Source organism: Tamandua tetradactyla, chromosome 5 (genome assembly GCF_023851605.1).
Source record: "Tamandua tetradactyla isolate mTamTet1 chromosome 5, mTamTet1.pri, whole genome shotgun sequence".
NCBI lineage: Eukaryota > Metazoa > Chordata > Mammalia > Pilosa > Myrmecophagidae > Tamandua > Tamandua tetradactyla.
In genome coordinates, this window is record NC_135331.1 from 171388241 (window position 1) to 171410558 (window position 22318).

Genomic DNA, 22318 nt, shown 5'->3' on the forward strand with positions numbered 1-22318 from the left:
AGCTCACTTTGCCTAAGATAAATGGCCATAGACTTTTTTCCTTACAGATACTACTAATTGCTGTTCTTCAACAATTCAAACAAATATTTTTAATGGAAAGGACAACTTTTTTTTTCCTTACAATTTATGTCTGTATTAACATATATCACAGCAAAATGGAAAGAGTTAAATTTGTTAGTGAAAAAAGTCTTGATGGTTTTAAGTGCTTATACAAGAATGAAAATCTGAAAACATGAGAAAAGCTGAAAGCGAATTAACTTAGTTTTGAGGTTATACTGATGATAAATAATACATGGTTGCATGCCACTTACTTTCTCGCTCTGCAGAATTGCCACTTTCTGTGGTGGTAGTCCTATGGTGACCCCATGTGGGACAAGTCCTTATATGACAATGTTCCCCAAAAGATGCAGTACTGGATTATTTACAAGTAGAAATCATTCTTACTTGTAATTGTAGTTTACTAAACAAATTGATTACCCTTGCATTTCCCAGTGTGTGCTTTATTGAACATCAGAACTAAAAGTGACTTCAGGCCTATAAGGGTCCTGGGGTCAAAAAAATGTGGGAAATAGTCCATACCATGTCTTCTCTTGAAATTTCATAATGAATCTTAGTACAATTAAAAAAAATTGATATCTATCTGGGGTATAGAAATTTAACTTATTTCACCGCTTCCTCAAACAGTGGACTCTTTGAGGTTGTTATAGAAGTAGTGTTACATAGCCTATAATTTAGGAAGCAATGGATAAACCAGTCTTATGAATATGAGTGGATTTGGAAGTTGTTTTTGCAGTTAGCTTTCTTAACTTGCACCTCTTCCCTCATGTAACATTTTTGTAAGTTTCCTTCAATGTGGGGAAATTACTTCTAGTAAAAATATAATTTAAAACAGATACTTGAATATCAGTACTTAACAAGCATCCATGTTAAAAAATGAATCTAAGGGAAGAATCAACAATATTAGCAAAGACACAAACAAACTTTGTTAGTACATTTTAAAATTCATAAAATCTGGAAATATCAAACTTTTGTGTCAATAAATATCAGAGTACAAGAAAAAATACAAATAATATTTGGGGAAAAAAATACAAACATTATATGGTGAAGATTATAGCCCAGGAAACATTTCTAGGAAGAATGCACTGCCTATATCTCGAATTTACTAAGTCAATAACATATTATTGTGATGAAAAGGCATTACCAGGAAAGAAACAAACAGAAAATTTATTCAAAATTAAAGAATTTTATAATTCTGATTGCCATGTCTTAAAAGATAAAGATCTACTGCCTGTATTTTAGAACTTCACCTACTCTTTGAGACCAAAAGAAGAAAGGTTTATTTTTGTCCAGAACCTAAATTTTCAATTGCACATAATCTAACTCAACCTGTCTGGAACTATCATTTAAACAAACAAGCACAGACTAAGAATGAGAGCCTTTAATCTTGTATAATTTAATGTAATGCCTGGATCCATCTCAGAGTATATTAAGCAAATAATAAAGTGTTGGCAGAGTCCCTTGAGAGATGGGAGGAAAAATATGGAACTATTAAACTTTATCACTGGGGAAAGCCCGGGTACTGTGTACAACATTACCGACACCCAAATCAATAGGCCAAGCCCTAGATCTTGAGGCTTGCTCTTGTGAAGCTTATGTATGTAGGGGAGACACTTAGCCTACCTATAGGTAAGCCTAAGAGTCACCTCCAGAGGACATCTTCTGTTGCTCAGATGTGGCCTCCCTCTCTCTAAGCCCAATCCTGCAAGTGAAACCATTGCCTCCCCCCTCCCACGTGGGACATGACATTCAGGGATGAGCCTGGCCCTGGTACCGTGGGATCAACAATTCTATCCTGACCAAAAGGGGGAAAAGAAGTGTAACATAAGGTATTAGTGGCTGTCAAGAGGCTACCCTGGAGGCCACTCTTATGCCAGCTTCAGTTAAACATTGCTATGTCATAACTTGCCAATCCCCAACCTAAAACTATTCCTGCCAATCCTAAAGAACACCTAGGGCATCATATAAGAGTCTACAAATGTTCCATGTGCTAGGGTAACTTTCCAGAAACTTACAACTTCCGGATGGGTCCCTGGACCAGATAAGTCCTGAACTGTGGAGGGTCAGCCCTTCTAGAACACCAACTAGTTCCATTCCCCTATCCCATATTCCCATATTATCGACAACCCCTTCCAACATGAAAAAATTAGAATGGCCATAGCCCAAATATCCTAAAGAGTGACAGAAAGTGCAAATGTGATGGTGGAGTTATACAGAGAAGATTGGGTTTAATAAATGAGTATGAGGGCTGAATCAATGTATTGATATTTCTTTTAGTCTTGAGCAGCTAGAAGTAAAAATGTAAAATTATGGAATTGTAACCCATATCAAACTCTGAATCCTAACTGTTGCAATGTACTTTGTAATGTATTGCTTTTTTTGTATATATGTTATTTTTCACAAAAAAGAGAAAAGGAGTATAATAGAGAAGATAGGATTGAACAAATGAATATGACTGCAGAATCAATATATTGATATTCTTTTTGGTCTCCAGTGTTTTGGAGCAGCTAGAAGAAAAAATGAAAAATCATGGAACTGTAACCAATACCAAACTTTAAAATCTGTTGTATAACTACTTGTTAAGATGTACCTGGAAATTTATTGCTTTTTTTGTATATATGTTATGTTTTCACAATAAAAAACCTTTAAAAAAAGATAAAGAATAATTTGAAGTATAACAGTAGCTTGATAACATGGGTAAAGGTGTTCCACATCAGTACAAAAAGTGGAAAAATCAGGCTTAATGCAAAGAATTAAGAGGAAATATAAGAGGGAGTAAAGACCTACCTAAACTCTAGTTTCATGAGGAATAATGTGCAGGCTCCTTCTCTCATCCAATACAAAACACCTCGAATAAATGGGCTTTCTTTGAATCTTGAAAGATGAAATATTACCATTATCGGACTTCCGGAGAAGATGGCGGCTTAGTAAGACGCGCGGATCTTAGTTTCTTCTCCAGGACAGCTACTAGGGGAGTAGAAACGATACAGAACAGCTCCCAAAGCCACAACAGAGAAAAAAAAGACAGCGTACCCCATCCTGGAACGGCTGGCTGGCTGAGAGAAGCCGCTCGGGTGAGATCACCGAGGCGCGCGGGCTTCACCGGGCGGGGTGGCAAGCGGCCGGAGTCACTCCCTTCCCCCTTCCTGGGCCGGCTGGGAGAATTGGAGAGGCGGTCCCCTGAAACCGTGGCGGCTGGCGCCCACACCACGCGCGGCCCCCCGGACCAACTGAGAGAATTGGACCGGAAATTCCCAGGCCGCGGAGAATGGTGACGGGTGGGGGAGGCCCCTTCCAAACCCGTGACTCCCCGGGAACGTGCACTCTCCTGGGCGGGCCGCTGCTGCTGGCGCCCTCCCACCACGCTTGTCGCCCCGGGCTGACTAGGAAATTCGGATGGGTGCTTTCCCGGGCTGCGGTGGCCAGCAACCCTCCCCGCGTTCGGACCCCGGTCCAGCTCGCACTCTTCCAAGCCGCTTCGGCTAGCGAACCTCCCGGACGGCGAGAGTTTTCCAAAGATAAAGGTCCCACAGCACCTTTTACTGGTGGAACCCGCAGACAAACGTGTGCCACGAGCGCCACCTACCGGGCAGGATAAGAAAAACAGAACCCAGAGATTTCACAGAAAAATCTTCCAAACTTTTGGATCCAATACCCAGGGAAATCTGTCTAAATGCGCAGACGCCAACAGAAGATAACAGATCATGCTCAAATAATTGAAAATATGGCCCAGTCAAAGGAACAAACCAATAGTTCAAATGAGATACAGGAGCTGAGACAACTAATGCTGAATATACGAACAGAAATGGAAAACCTCTTCAAAAACGAAATCGATAAATTGAGGGAGGATATGAAGAAGACATGGGCTGAACATAAAGAAGAAATAGAAAAAACAAATCACAGAACTTATGGAAGTGAAGGACAAAGTAGAAAAGATAGAAAAAACAATGGATACCTACAATGATAGATTCAAAGAGACAGAAGATAGAATTAGTGATTTGGAGGATGGAACATCTGAATTCCAAAAACAAACAGAAACTATCGGGAAAAGAATGGAAAAATTTGAACAGGGTATCAGGGAACTCAAGGACAATATGAACCGCACAAATATACGTGTTGTGGGTGTCCCAGAAGGAGAAGAGAAGGGAAAAGGAGGAGAAAAACTAATGGAAGAAATTATCACTGAAAATTTCCCAACTCTTATGAAAGACCTAAAATTACAGATCCAAGAAGTGCAGCGCACCCCAAAGAGATTAGACCCAAATAGGCATTCTCCAAGACACTTACTAGTTAGAATGCCAGAGGTCAAAGAGAAAGAGAGGATCTTGAAAGCAGCAAGAGAAAAACAATCCATCACATACAAGGGAAACCCAATAAGACTATGTGTAGATTTCTCAGCAGAAACCATGGAGGCTAGAAGACAGTGGGATGATATATTTAAATTACTGAAAGAGAAAAACTGCCAACCAAGACTCCTATATCCAGCAAAATTGTCCTTCAAAAATGAGGGAGAAATTAAAACATTCTCAGACAAAAAGTCACTGAGAGAATTTGTGACCAAGAGACCAGCTCTGTAAGAAATACTAAAGGGAGCACTAGAGTCAGAACCGAAAAGACAGAAGAGAGAGGTATGGAGAAGAGTGTAGAAAGAAGGAAAGTCAGATATGATATATATAATACAAAAGGCAAAATGGTAGAGGAAAATATTATCCAAACAGTAATAACACTAAATGTTAATGGACTGAATTCCCCAATCAAAAGACATAGAATGGCAGAACGGATTAAAAAACAGGATCCTTCTATATGCTGTCTACAGGAAACACATCTTAGGCCCAAAGATAAACATAGGTTGAAAGTGAAAGGTTGGGAAAAGATATTTCATGCAAATAACAACCAGAAAAGAGCAGGAGTGGCTATACTAATATCCAACAAGTTAGACTTCAAATGTAAAACAGTTAAAAGAGACAAAGAAGGACACTATATACTAATAAAAGGAACAATTAAACAAGAAGACATAACAATCATAAATATTTATGCACCGAACCAGAATGCCCCAAAATACGTGAGGAATACACTGCAACACTGAAAAGGGAAATAGACACAAATACCATAATAGTTGGAGACTTCAATTCCCCACTCTCATCAATGGACAGAACATCTAGACAGAGGATCAATAAAGAAATAGAGAATCTGAATATTACTATAAAGGAGCTAGACTTAACAGACATTTATAGGACATTAAATCCCACAACAGCAGGATACACCTTTTTCTCAAGTGCTCATGGATCATTCTCAAAGATAGACCATATGCTGGGTCACAAAGCAAGTCTTAACAAATTTAAAAAGATTGAAATCATACACAACACTTTCTCGGATCATAAAGGAATGAAGTTGGAAATCAATAATAGGCGGAATGCCAGAAAATTCACAAATACATGGAGGCTCAACAACACACTCTCAAACAACGAGTGGGTCAAAGAAGAAATTGCAAGAGAAATTAGTAAATACCTCGAGGCAAATGAAAATGAAAACACAACATATCAAAACTTATGGGATGCAGCAAAGGCAGTGCTAAGAGGGAAATTTATTGCCCTAAATGCCTATATCAGAAAAGAAGAAAAGGCAAAAATGAAGGAATTAACTGTTCACTTGGAAGAACTGGAGAAAGAACAGCAAACTAATCCTAAAGCAAGCAAAAGGAAAGAAATAACAAAGATCAGAGCAGAAATAAATGAAATTGAAAACATGAAAACAATAGAGAAAATCAATAAGGCCAGAAGTTGGTTCTATGAGAAAATCAATAAGATTGATGGGCCCTTATCAAGATTGACAAAAAGAAGAAGAGAGAGGATGCAAATAAATAAGATCAGAAATGGAAGAGGAGACATAACTACTGACCTCACAGAAGTAAAGGAGGTAATAACAGGATACTATGAACAACTTTGCGCTAATAAATACAACAATTTAGATGAAATGGACGGGTTCCTGGAAAGACATGAACAACCAACTTTGACTCAAGAAGACATAGATGACCTCAACAAACCAATCACAAGTAAAGAAATTGAATTAGTCATTCAAAATCTTCCTAAGAAGAAAAGTCCAGGACCAGATGGCTTCACATGTGAATTCTACCAAACGTTCCAGAAAGAATTAGTACCAATTCTCCTCAAACTCTTCAAAAAAATCGAAGTGGAGGGAAAGCTACCTAATTCATTCTATGAAGCGAACATCACCCTTATACCAAAACCAGGCAAAGATATTACAAAAAAAGAAAACTACAGACCAATCTCTCTAATGACTATAGATGCAAAAATCCTCAATAAAATTCTAGCAAATCGTATCCAACAACACATTAAAAGAATTATACATCATGACCAAGTAGGATTCATCCCAGGTATGCAAGGATGGTTCAACATAAGAAAATCAATTAATGTAATACACCATATCAACAAATCAAAGCAGAAAAATCACATGATCATCTCAATTGATGCAGAGAAGGCATTTGACAAGATTCAACAAATCTTGTCAACAGGAATCTCCTTTCCTGTTGAAAACATTTCAAAGGATAGGAATACAAGGGAACTTCCTTAAAATGATAGAGGGAATATATGAAAAACCCACAGCTAATATCATCCTCAATGGGGAAAAATTGAAAACTTTCCCCCTAAGATCAGGAACAAGACAAGGATGTCCATTATCACCACTATTATTCAACATCGTGTTGGAGGTTCTAGCCAGAGCAATTAGACAAGAAAAAGAAATACAAGTCATCAAAATTGGAAATGCAGAAGTAAAACTATCACTGTTTGCAGATGATATACTATACGTCGAAAACCCAGAAAAATCCACAACAAAACTACTAGACCTAATAAATGAGTACAGCAAAGTAGCAGGTTACAAGATCAACATTCAAAAATCTGTAGCGTTTCTATACACTAGCAATGAACAAGCTGAGGGGGAAATCAAGAAACGAATTCCATTTACAATTGCAACTAAAAGAATAAAATACTTAGGAATAAATTTAACTAAAGAGACAAAAGACCTATACAAAGAAAACTACAAAAAACTGTTAAAAGAAATCACAGAAGACCTAAATAGATGGAAGGGCATACCGTGTTCATGGATTGGAAGACTAAATATAGTAAAGATGTCAATCCTACCTAAATTGATTTACAGATTCAATGCAATACCAATCAAAATCCCAACAACTTATTTTTCAGAAATAGAGAAACCAATAAGCAAATTTATCTGGAAGGGCAGGGTGCCCCGAATTGCTAAAAACATCTTGAGGAAAAAAAACGAAGCTGGAGGTCTCGCGCTGCCGGACTTTAAGGCATATTATGAAGCCACAGTGGTCAAAACAGCATGGTATTGGCATAAAGATAGATATATCAACCAATGGAATCGAATAGAGTGCTCAGATATAGACCCTTTCATCTATGGACATTTGATCTTTGATAAGGCAGTCAAGCCAACTCACCTGGGACAGAACAGTCTCTTCAATAAATGGTGCCTAGAGAACTGGATATCCATATGCAAAAGAATGAAAGAAGACCCATCTCTCACACCCTATACAAAAGTTAACTCAAAATGGATCAAAGATCTAAACATTAGGTCTAAGACCATAAAACAGTTAGAGGAAAATGTTGGGAGATATCTTATGGATCTTACAACTGGAGGCATGTGGAGAGCCGCCTCCCGGGTCGGGCCTAGTGGACACGCCGCAGCCTGCTCTAGAGTTCCCCCCGCCCATCGAGTGAGCCAAGATGGCGCCCGCATCCTGTTTCCGCGTATGACGCATGCGCCCACCAACCCTATCTTCCAATCACCTCTGTATACGTGGCACTAACCTATTGGGTTTGGGCACAGTATATAAGAGGTTACCCGGACAGGGTGGGTGGAGACGACCCACAGGGAGCCGTACCTGACGGCCGCATAGAGGTTGTTCCCCCGCGGGGTATCTTGTCCCGCGTGGAACCTGTAACAGAGAATGCAAGCTTAACTCCAGTAAAGGTCTGTGCTCACAACCGTTGCGTGCCTCGAACCCGTGTTTGTCACTTAAGTTGGTTTGCCTGCGTCTGTCTCTTTCTCCCCTCCTGTTCCCTTCGCCGGCCGGGGATCAGAAGCCGAACGAGACGGCGCCGGACAAGTGGTGGCCCGTACGGGGACCCTCCTCTCTCGACACCTCTTCTGCAAGGAGAGCCGTACTGTCTCTTCTTGAACTGAGAAGGACGTGCATCCTGAGCTCGCAGCGGACTTCCCGCGCCTGATCACCGCGAGAAGGTGAGTACTTCTTATTACGTGAGAGTTAAGGCCCGCGGGCTTTCAGGTAGCCCCGGGGACTCGGAAGAGCTCTCCGAGTGATTAAAGTACAGTGCCGACTGCAAGCATGGGGCAGTCAGAAAGTTCACCTTTATTACCTCCCTTAAAAACCCTTTTGAAGCAGCGGGGTATCTCGGTTAAGGAGAGTTCCCTCCTGCGGTTCCTTGACGATATTGCTGCTTTTGCCCCTTGGTTCGCCCATTCCGGTAGCCTCAGTTTGCCTTCTTGGATAAAACTCGGTAATGACATAGATAAGGCACGCCGGACAGGCCTATGCATGGACCCGATCCTAGTCCCTATCTGGGAGATCGTCCGTGCTTGTCCGGAGGCAGAAACTGCTACAGGCCTCGGTCCGTCCCCTGCCCTGCTACAGGCACGGCACGCGCTTCAAGAAACTCAGTCAGCTTCGTCCGCGGACGGCTCCTGTAGGGGCAAGCCGCTAGAGTCAAGCGCTAGTTCAGATAACTCTGATTCAGAGTCAGATGGTGATGAGACCGAGGGTGCAGACGCGCCCCCGCTGATCGATTGGGAGAGGCTCCCTGTCTCACCCACGCGGCCTTCCGCCCCGCCAGCGCCTGCTGCTGCGCCCCCAGGGACGCAACAGTTTCCGGTGGACGGTTTTGGTGATTCCACCAAAGGCCCTCACCGAGGGCTCCCTCCAGTGGCCGCTTCGAGTAGTTACGTTGGTCCTCCTTTGCGAGACCCGGAACCCCCAGCAGGCTGGTCGGGGGAGAGGCAGTTACAGCTGTGCCCCCCGCCCGTGTACACGGGCCCTCAGAGTCTTTCGTCGTCAGGTAACAGAGGGAGACATTTCTGGAGGTGGACCCCTTTTTCAACTTTTTCACCTTTTGGCATGCTGGGTGGTTGCCAACCACTTAAGCCAGAACCAGCCTCAGAAATGTACCCAGTTATTATCAATCTCAGGAGCATATTATATGGAAGGGGATACTCCCAAAACAGTATTATTCCAATCGAAAAGACCTCAGTGGGTAGAATTACAAGTCATTATTACAGTCCTGAGAGAATTTGCCGGCCCCCTGAATATTGTTTCTGATTCCTTGTACGTCGTAAATTCTGTAAAAGTTTTAGAGACAGTAGGCATTATAAAGTACTCCTCCTCAGTAAGACCATTTTTTCTCAAACTTCAAGAGACAATACTTGCTAGACAACACCCCTTTTACATAACTCATATTAGGGCCCATACAGGCCTGCCTGGCCCCATGGCACAGGGAAATCACATAGTAGATGTGGCCACTCGACAGCCGCACATCTTCCCTGTGCTGACACCATATCAGCAAGCCCAAGAGTTCCATGCCAGATTTCACGTCAATGCAAACACCCTAGCTAAGCGGTTTAGCATACCGCGTGCAGCTGCCAGAGATATAGTCCGAACCTGCAGAGATTGTGCAGAACAGAGGGCGGTCCCTTCGGTTGGAGTTAACCCTAAGGGCCTCATCCCGGGAGACATTTGGCAAATGGATGTCACCCATCACTCAGAGTATGGTAAAGTTAAATACCTGCATGTGTCAGTGGATACTTGTTCTCAAGTTTTATTTGCCTCTGCCGAATCAGGAGAAAGAGTCCACCAAGTAATTGCACACTGCCTTGCCGCTTGGGCAGCTTGGGGTAAGCCGAAAATATTAAAAACAGACAACGGTCCCGCTTACACCAGCAAAGCCTTCCAAAGATTTTGTGAAAATATGGAAGTGCAATTAAAACATGGTATCCCCTACAACCCTCAAGGGCAAGGAATCATTGAAAGAGCACACAGGTCTCTTAAAGACTTGCTCAAAAAACAGAAAGGGGGAATAGGCCACGGCCTGTCCCCGAAGGCTCAACTGTCTGTAGCCTTATTTACATATAATTTTTTAAATGAAAATTCACTAGGAATGACACCTGCTCTTCAGCACACTACTCCGAGTCCTCCACATAGAGGTCTAGTCCGTTGGAAGGATGTCCTGTCAGGACAATGGCAAGGCCCTGACCCAGTGCTCAGCTGGGCCAGAGGCTCTGTTTGTGTTTTTCCCCAGGAACCAGGACGTCAACCTGTGTGGGTTCCGGAAAGACTGGTGAGAACCGTGACGTCGCCCGAGGACGCCAAGGAACTGTTGCCCAGAAAATTGATAAGCCTCCAACCAGAGCCACCAGATCCGGTCTCCAACTCTGCTGATGATGGCGACGAACGACAAGATGACAACAGGAGCGCTAGTCACCCTTCTATCGTATAGAAAGGGGACCAGCTTTAAAACCTCCCTACCTTTACTAACCTCTCCCAACAGGTGGATTCAGACCTTCGAGTGCTTGGGGATATCAAGTTGACCCCCGTTGACTTCGACCTTTCCAAACTGGGCGAGACTGTACAAAGTCTGTGGAACCGAGTCACCTCATGGTTCTCTTGGCCCAATTTGACTACTTGGATCCTCGTGGCAGTGGGACTATTAGTGGGCGTAGTCACTGTTAAATGTTTGTTAGAACGCTTGTTCCAGACACAGCAGCAATTACGTGTCACTACCATGTTGGCTATGTCACTCGCCCCTGATGCTCCTGGCAACGACCGTCCCGCTACCCAGTCCTTCCCCTCACCGTATGACCCGTCCCGGCCACTCAGGGCGGGGCGCTCGAAAACAGGATCTGCTGCAAAGCCCATGGCCGTGTCCCGGGTGTAAAAGGCGGCACCAGAAGTCATAATTTTTGTCTAAAGGATGATCTCTACGGCGGAGTCACGGTCCTGGCCAGACTAGACTCCGGCCATTGCACAGAGACACCTAATGACGCTCTCGGCTCTGGTTGCCGCTCTCCTGCCCCCCTACATAACCCAGTTGCGAGGCGAAGCACTGCAGGGAGAGTCACGTTGCTTCCAGTTCACGGGCTCTCCGGTCTCTATATGAGGAGGCATTCTGGTTGGTGCCTAGCAAGCCTAGTCCAGACTCCCCAAAGCACCAAAACATGTAGTGGGCCTGAGTGGCCCACGGGAGCTCACTCATCAATGGAGACACTGGGTCAAAATAAAAAAGGGGGAGATGTGGAGAGCCGCCTCCCGGGTCGGGCCTAGTGGACACGCCGCAGCCTGCTCTAGAGTTCCCCCCGCCCATCGAGTGAGCCAAGATGGCGCCCGCATCCTGTTTCCGCGTATGACGCACGCGCCCACCAACCCTATCTTCCAATCACCTCTGTATACGTGGCACTAACCTATTGGGTTTGGGCACAGTATATAAGAGGTTACCCGGACAGGGTGGGTGGAGACGACCCACAGGGAGCCGTACCTGACGGCCGCATAGAGGTTGTTCCCCCGCGGGGTATCTTGTCCCGCGTGGAACCTGTAACAGAGAATGCAAGCTTAACTCCAGTAAAGGTCTGTGCTCACAACCGTTGCGTGCCTCGAACCCGTGTTTGTCACTTAAGTTGGTTTGCCTGCGTCTGTCTCTTTCTCCCCTCCTGTTCCCTTCGCCGGCCGGGGATCAGAAGCCGAACGAGACGGCTGTGGACAGAGGCGGTTTTATGGACCTTAAACCTAAAGCAAGAACACTGAAGAAGGAAATAAATAAATGGGAGCTCCTCAAAATTAAACACTTTTGTGCATCAAAGAACTTCATCAAGAAAGTAGAAAGACAGCCTTCACAATGGGAGACAATATTTGGAAATGATATATCAGATAAAGGTCTAGTATCCAGAATTTATAAAGAGATTGTTCATCTCAACAACAAAAAGACAGCCAACCCAATTACAAAATGGGAAAAAGACTTGAACAGACACCTATCAGAAGAGGAAATACAAATGGCCAAAAGGCACATGAAGAGATGCTCAATGTCCCTGGCCATTAGAGAAATGGAAATCAAAACCACAATGAGATATCATCTCACACCCACCAGAATGGCCATTATCAACAAAACAGAAAATGACAAGTGCTGGAGAGGATGCGGAGAAAGAGGCACACTTATCCACTGTTGGTGGGAATGTCAAATGGTGCAACCACTGTGGAAGGCAGTTTGGCGGTTCCTCAAAAAGCTGAATATAGAATTGCCATATGACCCAGCAATACCATTGCTGGGTATCTACTCAGAGGACTTAAGGGCAAAGACACAAACGGACATTTGCACACCAATGTTTATAGCAGTGTTATTTACAATTGCAAAGAGATGGAAACAGCTGAAATCTCCATCAACAGACGAGTGGCTAAACAAACTGTGGTATATACATACGATGGAATACTATGCAGCTTTAAGGCAGGATAAACTTATGAAGCATGTAATAACATGGATGGACCTACAGAACATTATGCTGAGTGAATCTAGCCAAAAACTAAAGGACAAATACTGTATGGTCCCACTGATGTGAACAGACATTCAAGAATAAATTTGGAATATGTCATTGGTAACCGAGTCCAGCAGGAGGTAGAAACAGGGTAAGATAATGGGCAATTGGAGTTGAAGGGATACAGACTGTGCAACAGGACTAGATACAAAAACTCAAAAATGGACAGCACAATAATACCTAATTGTAAAGTAATCATGTTAAAACACTGAATGAAGCTGCATCTGAGCTATAGGTTTTTGTTTTGTTTTGTTTTGATTTTACTATTATTACTTTTATTTTTTTCTCTATATTAACATTCTATATCTTTTTCGGTTATGTTGCTAGTTCTTCTAAACCGATGTAAATGTACTAAGAAATGATGATCATGCATCTATGTGAGGATGTTAAGAATTACTGATTGCATATGTAGAATGGTATGATTTCTAAATGTTGGGTTAATTTCTTTTTTTCCGTTAATTAAAAAAAAAAAAAGAAGGGGTAATTGGAGCTGAAGGGATACAGACTGTACAACGGGACTGGATATAAAAACTCAGAAATGGACAGCACAATACTACCCAATTGTAATGCAATTATGTTAAAAAAACTGAATGAAGCTGCATGTGAGGTATAGGTTTTTTGGTTTTTTTTTTCTTTTTTTCTTTCTATTATTGTTTTAATTCTTATTCTGTTGTCTTTTTATTTCTTTTTCTAAATTGATGCAAATGTACTAAGAAATGATGAATATGCAACTATGTGATGTTATTAAGAATTACTGATTGTACATGTAGAATGGAATGATTTCTAATTGTTTTGTTAATTCTTTTTTTAATTAAAAAAAAAAACTTTTCTCTGACTTGAAGATAAAACTGAACCAACAACAACAACAAAAAAATATTACCATTATCAAAAGAGATATTTTACATAAAAATCACTACAGGCTAAAAAGGTAAATGAGCTCAAGAAAGGTTTTAAAATATCCCGGGCTAAACAATTTTTTTTTTTTTAACATTGTAAGCCATCTCAAGCTATTGGAAATAATGTTTAAATAAGTAAGAATCCTGATTTTCTGAGGCAATACAATAAAGTATTTAAGAGTATAGTATTTGGATTATAACTGTCTGGTTTGTCATCACAACTTCTCCAGTCGTGTGATGTTTTAAAGTTACTTAACTTCTAAATCTCATTTTTTTTTCCCACCCATAAAATGGAGAGATAACAGAACCTGTCTCAGTAGGTTGTGATAAAGATCTTAGCATGGTGCAAGTAAATAAAAATGCCAGCTATTATTATTGTATTATAAAAAAGTACATACTTGGTAACAGTTCACTGAACTTTTGAGAACCAAGAATCCCCCAACTCTTCTCAGAGCTGTTCTAAAAGGCCAAATATTGAGTATGGAGGGAACTGATGAGATCCACCATATTTTTAACTTATGTAATATTCGTGGTAAAACTTTGAAATTAAATGACTATTTAGAAGTTTATCATATGTCCAAATTTACTATCAATTGTTACTGATGATATTCTTTGGATATAATTTTATCAACCCAAGTATTTGTTATAAAAAGCGTCCCTTAATATTTAAATTTCTTCTTTATTACTTATTTGCAAATGTTTACCTCTCTCTGGACTGAAAGAGAATATGTGACTGTGTCCTAGTGATCAAATTCTTTCATTTAAAATTTTTTTTGTCATGATGGTAAAAGAAAAAAGTTGCTTTTCTTTAGCTGTTGAGCTTTTCTAAGTGTATTTACTCTAAGTAACGATCTTTAATTACTTTTGAAATTATGGCTTATTTGATGGAATTTAACACTGCTCAAAACATCTTTCCTACTGGGATCATGCATAGTCTCTGAACTGGGTACAATATGCTATTAAAATACAGTAACATCTGCAGTCCATTAATTTCTAAAGCAGAAAGAAAGCCCATTAATTTCTAAAGCAGAAAGTTGGGCTTCCAAAAAGGGTTCAGCCAGATTTATACTTGGGAATTCTGGTTTTTGTTTTCCATCTAAATGGACTAAGGCAACCCATCTTTCCTGCCTTGGTTTTTTACTTAGTGTTTAATGAAAGAACATAAACAATTAGCATAGTATTTGACTTGATGTTCCATTTTATTCTGAGCACATTAACTTTCTGCAGAGATAATAAAAATAATAATGGTGAAATGTATTTCATTATAATTTTATTGGCATTAGTATGCTGTTAATGGACTGCTAAACGATATGAATATACTTTGTGATGATAGCACATTTATGTGGACCTCTTTGAAGACTAAGTCTAAGGGTGCCTGAAAGGGGGGAAACAGATTTCAAATAGTACAAGAGAGTTTTTAATTATGTCTGAACGTATGAGAGCTATCGTTATCATTGTTCTTGTTTCTTGTTCCTCAGATTCTCTGCCTGAAGTTTAGAATGCTCCTCTAGTATAAAGGAAGTCTAGAGATCATTTTCTGAACCTTTATGCTTCAGAGCAAGCAAGTGAGGCATCCCAAAATCAGAGAGGGAATAATGCAGCCACCAGTGAAAAGCATGCTTTTCTCATGTGGGTTTTGGAGACACTGTATCATTTCTCAAAGTTTAGTTTGTGTTTCTCAATCAATTAGCAATGGTGATTCCAATTTTCCAAAATAAAAGTCCATCGAAATCTCTATTAGAAAATTGCGATTATAGAAGACATTCATCCTTACCTATGTTTTCCAGGCGTCCTTGTTGTGAGGTTGGATCTTGAGACTGGTTTCTGGATGCTGAGATATAATGAAAGCCATTTCATTGGCCATTCAGTCTCCCCTCTTCCTCTTCCAGGGCATCCTTGGAGGTCAAGTGCTCTGGATGGCAAAGCTATAAGATATGATACCGTTTTATCCACATCAGGCAGGGCCACCAGGAGTAATAAACAGTTTCTGGTGTGAAACTTCTGAGATTTAGGTCTGTTGCAGCACCTATAATAAATTATCTTACCATTATTATGAAATGGCTTATGCCCACCACATATAACCCTAGTTAGATACCATTGTTCCTATGAGAGAGAAGGAATTACTTTAAGGGGATTAACCACGAATCTTTGGCACTTCCTAAACTAAATATTATGTCTGTTACTCAGTTTAATTATAACAGTAATATTCATCTTTATATTAAAATATATTTATTTTGGAAAATAGCTTATTGAACTCCCAACTAAACAGACCAGTGACAAAAATAGCACACCTATTTTTGTGAGGGAGATGATTCTAGGAGTAGGCTCAGGAAGCCCCAAAGAAGGATGACTGTAAGTGGATAGAGAACATATTGCGGGCATGCCACTGTCACTTTGGGACCTGCCCAGAACAAACTGCCAGATTCATATTGAACGTTTTTTTCCTCCTTCCTTAACACAAATATGGTTGAAAACACAATGATGGGAAGGGTGGAGAGTTGAGGTAATCTGTGGCATTTTCTCTACCACTTATGCACATCTTAAATGGGTTTTAAACATCCTAAAATGTCTACATGTGTTCATTTCCTGTGGTGGATTTACAGTGTGTGACAGGAAATCCATTTTTCCCCCTGTAGATGCTAAATTCATTACCTTGCCACAGAATTCAGACTCATTCTTTATACTTAACTTGCTGCCATAGCAACCTGTGTCAGGAACTTTTTTCTTTCTATTTTTCCTTCTACTGGAAGCAGGATAGTCACATGTAGCAGAAAGAACTGTACTCCATTAAAAAATAAAACAAAACTATAATAAAACAACACAAAACACACAAAAACTTTCTTTAAAGTTACCTAATAGCTAACACTGCTATGCCAAAGGTCTCTTCATACAACTGTCTCTGTAGACTACTTACTCCATAAAACTATAATCACATTGCACATCACAGTATTCAAAACTAGCCAATATGGCATTCCTTAAGATCTTGTTAGGGGAGGATTTTCACTTTCCTTTTTGAAACTTATTCACAGCAATGAGAGTCATTTGAAATAATGGATGTAACAAATTTTTTCTCTACCCAACAAAGTGTTCTGAAGAGCAGTGATTATTTTTATTTTTTTAAATACCAAAAAACACATAACAAATGCAAACATTACTATTTTGATCATTCTGTTCTACATATATAATCAGTTATTCACAATATCATCACATAGTTGCATATTCACATCATCATGATCATTTCTTGGAACATTTGCATCTATTCAGAAAAAGAAAATTAAAACAGAAAAAAAATTCATACATACAGTACCCCTTACCCCTCCCTTTCATTGATCACTAGCATTTCAAACTAGCAGTGATTGTTTTGAAGGCAAGTGCTGGACAGGTACTAAACTTAAATGGCTCAAATGCTGTCATGGCTATGAATTATGTTACATTAAAATTCCCCATGGGCTGGAGGGGAAAAGGGAAGAACATCACAAACTCATCATGACAACAAATTGTGATGAAACACATTTTTACATTTCCCCTAATACCACTGTGACCAGGTAATTAAAGCACGTCCTTGGTGATGAATATACTCACCCACATCCTAAGGGCAGGGTGGGATATATTTAGGGTGAGTCATTGCTGGGTTGGTTAATAATAGCAACAATCATCTGAGAATTGTACATACTAAGGGTTCTAACCATCAAGCCCATATGGCTTAATTTACTTCTATTATTTAACCTTTATTTTAAATGTAGTGTCCAGAAACAACTATGAGGTGGGAAAGTGTTAATTAAGTTACACAGCTCCAAGCAAATACATCACAGAGACTGAAAAAGGGATGATATTTTATAATTTTTTTCCAGTCTTCCTCATGTCTACTCTTATCTTCTTCACAACAGAGAGATTTTCCATCTAGTGATTCTCTCATTTCCTTTCATGGTCTTGGGTCTGAAATAAATTCAGATCTATACAGTAAGGATTCCTATCACATATTTCCATTTCTTCAAATTATTTGTATTAAGCATTATTCTGCTTACTCAGGACATTAGGGTTGAAACATCTTAGTAATGTATTGTGGTTAAGAAAGACACACATTTCAGATAAATGTTATTTAAAATTAAAGCATTCATTTGAAGCTTTGTACTGGAATTAGGTGGAGCTATCCAGTGCATAGCTAGTCACTGCACTGAATAGGGGATATTTCATTGAAAGTACATGATGGACATTTTGATCAATATGACTGAAACAGACAACGCAGATATAAAACCTGAAAGGTTTAGGAGGCGAAAGGGTAAGAAAGAAGGATGGTAGGCTGGGAAATTTAAAGCGGGCGGGTTTATTTCTGCACTCCTGGGCTGAGCTCACCAAACCCAAGATGGACGGAGGTGAGTCAGCGCCGGCTTCCTAGTGGGCAGCGTTTAAGGACGGAGGTCAGGTGACAACCGGAAGGGGCGGTTCATCAGTTCCGGAAGTCATGTCAGGAGGGGTGACACGGCCTGCGCAGCTCCAGTTGCAGTGCCTTCCTCTGTTCCCCGACCTAACAAAACTTAAAAAAGGTATGAGGAGAGTAAACTTGGAATCAAGAAAGTTCTTGAAAAGCTTTAGATCAGGCAGAAATTGTAAAAGATACAGAAATGAATAAACTATGGCATTATTTCTCGGGCAGCCATTTTAATACACAAGAATTTCAATAGGAAAGATTTATACAGTGTGTCACAAATTGTAAGTGCTAACAAACTATTAGGTGCTAATTAAATGGAAAGGCTTCACAGGGGAGGGGGATGCGATAGGCTTAACTAAAGGAAGGGTTTGGGGTGAAGGCGAGAGATTCTGAGAAAAGAATGCAAAAACGGTAACAGTTATCAAAAAGAGATATTGGCAGGATTGATTTGGTAGGGCAGAGTTTTTGTGAAAATGGCAGTTTAAGAAATTGATCCAAGAAGGTTCTGAATGCATAGCCTTCTGGGGAAACCTGAATGGATGAATCATTTGAGGCACTGTATCAGGGCAAGGGCCCCGCAATGGTAAGGAAAGCAAGATTAGCTACTTTAAAGAAGAAAAAAATATGATGAGACTGAGTGATTAATTGAATATAAGACACAGAAATGAAAATTAATTTCCAAGTCAATATTTTTTTATTACCTGTAGTTGATACTTATTTCTGTTTTTCTTTGAAAAGCACTGTTTTCCTCCATTCTTCTGGAAATAGCTCCCGTCTCCCCTTGCGGCTCTTCTCCTTGATACCAACCACATGGTTATGGTGGTTGCTCTAATCTCCTCAACGCCTCCTCCTGTTGGAAAGGTGGTCACATGACCTGGGCTTGTCCAATCAGGTTTCCTCACCTGCTAGCTACGGTTTGGTTTAAGGGATGGCCACATGACCCAAGATGGACCAATCAGAGTCCTTACCAAATATATATATTTTAATAGAGCTTATGAGAAGTTCTTTTCTCTAGGTTTTTGGAATTGTAAGGGTGGAATCGCAGAGCTGCTGATGGCCATGTCCCCTGTTAATGATGAAGCCTAGGGAGAATGAAGCTGACGAGCAGAGAGCTGTCAAGTGAGGCGCACCCAAAAAGACAGAGAAGAGAGAGAAAGAGGCTGATTAAGTGCTCCTACCATTTGGGCCCTCGATTCAGTCCCCAAAGTCCTTAAAACTATCTTGAATTCCATATTTCTTCCTCAATTCCAGGAGTCAGGCTTGTATCTACCCAATGAATAATATTGTTTTCCTAAGCTAGTTTGAGTCAGGTTTCTGTAATTTGTAACCGGAATTCTCATTCTCTTAACTTTCCCGTTAGGTTGCAAGATCATTATTAGAAAAACTGATTTTTAAAAAATTGTTAATCAGAAGTGATGCACCTGCAGATATGTCAATCTAACCTGAAAACTGTGAAGAGTTTACATTTGGGGTGAAAGCAAAGAGCCAGACTTTAACACTTGTATTTTAAAAAAATGCCTTGGTGTGGTGATAGCACAGAAGGTGATTGCCAGGAGAAATACATCAGAAATTATTAAATATTTCATAAGATTTGACAGAGCTACAACTAAAAAGACTGTGTTTTTGTTTGTGATTACTTCTATTGAATTGTGTTTATGGCAATTAAGTAGTTATATATTGTAGTCTATTGCAAGAATATTGAAACTGTATGATGTTAATGTACAACTTTGCAGTAATAAGAAATAGCAATATAAAATAATATTTCAATTGAGTGGTAGAAAAACCTTTAAGATTTGGTTTTGATAAGTGAAAATACAATAGGAAAAGATTTAAGAAATTTTGGTAATAAATGTACGAATAATACAATACAATCCCAAAATATCATCTCTTGGCTACTTGGGGTCATTTTATCAAAATTTTTAATCATTTTGTCCTACTTTTCTCTTTTGAAAGTTTTTTATGGGCCCTAACTTAACATCTGTTCCAGTCAACTTTGCATTTTCTAAGCACATATGCTGAAAGTAGTGTCCAAGCGTGCTATTCGTTGGCCAGAAAGTATTTCATAGATTGCTTACAGATTTTATTAATTTATGTTATTGCCCATATTTGGATGATCAAAGAAGAACAATGCTATATACAATGTTGGAAATCAAAACAGAAGATGACAAATCATTGCTTTATTTTCAGCTTTCAGGTTTTCTAAAATTCCATCCCCACCAACATAAAAAGTCTTTCTCAAGTCTTGTCTTCTTAGTCTGAGGAGCTTGGCATAGTCAAGTCTCTCTTTATTCAAAAATATTATAATTTGTAATGTCAGTCGTAACTTAAATTTTTCCTAGGGATATGGCAAGGATCTAAGAGGAAATGTCTATTAGGTAGCAGATCTCAAAATGTGATCTTGGAATCTCTGGGGGTCACTGAAACCATTTCACAGGGCCTGTAGGGCCAAAGCTACTTCTAATAATAATATGAAAATGTGATTTGCCTGGGTTTATTATGGCTATATTTTAAGTGAATTGGTAAATAGATATTTAAAAATTTTTCAGTTTCTATTTGAAATATGGTAAAAATTGATAGTACAATCCACTTAAGAAAAGCTCTTTGGAGTTCTCAATAATTTTTAAGAGAGAAATGGGGTTCTGAGACCAATAAATGTGGGAGCTGTCAGTGTTTTGTAAAATATTAGTGCAGCCCAACCCATCACTGGTGAAAAAACTGAGTTAAGCACTTTGATCAATGAATTATAAACTGAGAGTAATCATAGCCATGAAAATGAACCATGTGAGGAAGTTCTCACTCCCCAGCATTCACCCATATTAAATACACCCATTTTCCATTGCATGAGTTATATAACATTTAACAGTGGCTCTTCCTTCTTCCCTTTTCCTTTCCCGTTACAGTCAGTGTTTAGAATGGCCATTGAAAAAAGAGCTCGTTTGACAATTGTGTATACAGGTAACCACAACTGCCCTACATTTTGCTTTGATCATCTGGGCTAATAACCTGATCTTGGCAAATAACTATTTGTAAGTTTATATTACGAACATGGAGGCACTGCATATTATACCTATATCACCTTAGATTTGGCATTTATGGCTTCTGATCACATTCATAACAGATTACTCAGGAGAATGAAATATTTCTCCAATTCATTAGAAACCTTTTCCTGAGAAGGAAGTTCTGGAGCGGTCCTAGAGGGAGCCATGATTTCCGTCACTGCAATGTTGCTATCCACAGTGTCTCCTTGGAAGGCCAGGGCTGTGTCCTGTCACATCCAGGGTTGATTTGTATCCATGTTGCATCTTTGTGTGATGCTAGAAGGACTTCCCACTGATGAGAGTCCAGTTTTCCCAGTCTCAGAATTATTTTGGATACTCAAATTGACAGTTGACAGAATAATGGGGTCAAAGTGTCGTGAAAGCCAAAGAAAAGGCTGAAGAACTGTTTCATATTGAAGGAGACTCAGGAGAATGACAACTGAAGGTAGTGGGTGGTCTGCGACTGGGTTCTGAACCAGAGAAAATTATATTCATGTGATGGTTGGCAGAATTTGACTAAGGCTTTAGATTAGATAATACTAATATTAATTTCGTGAATTTGATCATTGTACTCTGGGTGAAAGCATAAGATGTTATATATACTATTTTTGTAGCTTTTTTATGGTCCGAAATTAGTTTGAAATCAAAACTAAATAAATATATATATTTTGGATAAAAACATTGCAACTGTGGAGGCATTTACTATGAACCTATACCTCATTATGGGGTGGTGGTTGAAATTGCAGGTTGTGGCATCAGAATTCCTCGGTTTGAATCCCAGCTCTATTACCTGTATAACTTTCAAATTAGTTAATCTCTAGGGCTTCAGTTTCCTCATCGGTAAAATGGAGAAAACAATGCTTCTTATCTTTTGTAGAGTATGAAGGAAATCCTAAATGAATTTATGTAAGTATTTAGAAAAGTACCTGACTCAATAAATGTTTGTTAGAAACATGAAATTTATTTGTGCACTGACAATTATTAGGCAGGGAATATCAGAATGAAATGCAATATCATTGATTTTCTAGGTAAGAAGCTATGTATACAGCTCTCTAATTACCGGCTGTGTAGGAACTTAGACACAGTACTGGTCAAGGAACAAGCAGATAGATGTCATGATGGAATTTCTGACATTGCTTCAAGGAAATACAGGGATCGAGGGGTTAGGAGGTCAGGGGAGACTGTTAATGAGACCTTTCTAGAGTAATTGAACTTTTGACAAAGCAATTCACTAATAGTTTGAGACAGAGATCATTTCTGAGAAA

General features: G+C 39.8%; 2 long non-coding RNA genes across 3 annotated transcripts in view; one reads left to right on the forward strand and one right to left on the reverse strand.

Annotated features, from left to right (window-relative positions):
- LOC143685084 (uncharacterized) overlaps positions 1-18895 on the reverse strand; it is a 66843-nt gene extending 47948 nt beyond the window's left edge. Inside the window, exons 1-4 of one of the 2 annotated variants that reach the window (XR_013176362.1) lie at positions 18717-18895; positions 17940-18120; positions 15361-15511; positions 2803-2931 (exon numbers count right to left, since the gene is read on the reverse strand). This is a non-coding gene — a long non-coding RNA (uncharacterized LOC143685084). Of the gene's footprint in view, positions 1-2802; positions 2932-15360; positions 15512-17939; positions 18121-18716 lie in introns of those variants that run through there. The other variant, XR_013176363.1, reaches the window with a different exon arrangement.
- LOC143685085 (uncharacterized) overlaps positions 18048-22318 on the forward strand; it is a 178153-nt gene continuing 173882 nt past the window's right edge. Inside the window, exon 1 of the long non-coding RNA XR_013176364.1 lies at positions 18048-18130. This is a non-coding gene — a long non-coding RNA (uncharacterized LOC143685085). The remainder of the gene's footprint in view (positions 18131-22318) is intronic.